This window comes from Lotus japonicus, chromosome 2 (genome assembly GCF_012489685.1).
Source record: "Lotus japonicus ecotype B-129 chromosome 2, LjGifu_v1.2".
Classification (NCBI taxonomy): domain Eukaryota; kingdom Viridiplantae; phylum Streptophyta; class Magnoliopsida; order Fabales; family Fabaceae; genus Lotus; species Lotus japonicus.
The window spans coordinates 39,117,058-39,118,924 of NC_080042.1; positions in this window are offsets into that span (position 1 = coordinate 39,117,058).

Consider the following 1,867-nt stretch of genomic DNA (forward strand, 5'->3'; position numbering starts at 1 on the left):
CATGCAGCTCTACGAACAATTTCAAGACTGCACAATTTTCGAGTTATGTTCCCGTCAAGCAGCTCTACGAACAATTTGGGTGAAACTTTCGTAAAACAAAATTCCTGCGCGCGAATTCGACGAAACTGGGGCACAGACCCTAAATTTAGTCCCTTAAACTGTGGATAAGAATTTGGAAAATTTCAGGACTGCTCATTTGTTCGAGTTCTGTTCCTGTCGAGCAGCTCTACGAACAATTTCAAGACTGCACATTTGTTCGAGTTATGTTCCCGTCAAGCAGCTCTACGAACAATTTGGGTGAAACTTTCGTAAAACAAAATTCCTGCGCGCGAATTCGGCGAAACTGAGGCACAGTCCCTAATTTTAGTCCCTTAAACTGTGGACAAAAATTTGGAAAATGTCACGATTGCTCATTGTTCGAGTTCTGTTCCTACCGAGCAGCTCTACGAACAATTTGGGCGAAACTATCGTAAAACAAAATTCCTGCTCGCGAATTTCGACGAAACTGGGGCACAGTCTCTAATTTTAGTCCCTTAAACTGTGGACAAAAATTTGAAACATTTTAGGACTGCTAATTTGTTCGAGTTATGTTCCCGTCGAGCAGCTCTACGAACAATTTGGGCGAAACTTTCGTAAAACAAAATTCCTGCCCGCGAATTCGACGAAACTAGGGCACAGTCCCTAATTTTAGTCCCTTAAACTGTGGACAAAAATTTGGAACTTTTCAATATTGCACATTTGTTCGAGTTATGTTCCCGTCAAGCACTCTACGAACAATTTCAAGACTGCACTTTTGTTCGAGTTGTGTTCCCGTCAAGCAGCTCTACGAACAATTTGGGCGAAACGTTCGTAAAAAAAATTCCTGCGCGCGAATTCGACAAAAACTGGGCACAGTCACTAATTTTAGTCCCTTAAACTGTGGACAAAAATTTGGAACATTTCAGAACTGCACATTTGTTCGAGTTATGTTCCCGTCAAGCAGCTCTACGAACAATTTCAAACTGCACATTTGTTCGAGTTATGTTCCCGTCAAGCAGCTCTACGAACAATTTGGGTGAAACTTTCGTAAAACAAAATTCTTGCGCGCGAATTCGACGAAACTGGGGCACAGTCCCTAATTTTAGTCCCTTAAACTGTGGACAAAAATTTGGAACATTTCAGAACTGCACATTTGTTCGAGTTATGTTCCTGTCAAGCAGCTCTACGAACAATTTGGGCGAAACGTTCGTAAAATAAAATTCTTGCGCGCGAATTCGACAAAACTGGGGCACAGTCCCTAATTTTAGTCCCTTAAACTGTGGACAAAAATTTGGAACATTTCAGAACTGCACATTTGTTCGAGTTATGTTCCTGTCAAGCAGCTCTACGAACAATTTGGGCGAAACGTTCGTAAAATAAAATTCCTGCGCGCGAATTCGACAAAACTGGGGCACAGTCCCTAATTTTTAGTCCCTTAAACTGTGGACAAAAATTTGGAACATTTCAGAACTGCACATTTGTTCGAGTTATGTTCCCGTCAAGCAGCTCTACGAACAATTTGGGCGAAACGTTCGTAAAACAAAATTCCTGCGCGCGTATTCGACGAAACTGGGGCACAGTCCCTAATTTTAGTCCCTTAAACTGTGGAAAAAAATTTTGGAACATTTCAAGACTGCACATTTGTTCGAGTTATGTTCCCGTCAAGCAGCTCTACGAACAATTTGGGCGAAACGTTCGTTAAAACAAAATTCCTGCGCGCGTATTCGACGAAACTGGGGCACAGTCCCTAATTTTAGTCCCTTAAACTGTGGAAAAAAATTTTGGAACATTTCAAGACTGCACATTTGTTCGAGTTATGTTCCCGTCATGCAGCTCTACGAACAATTTG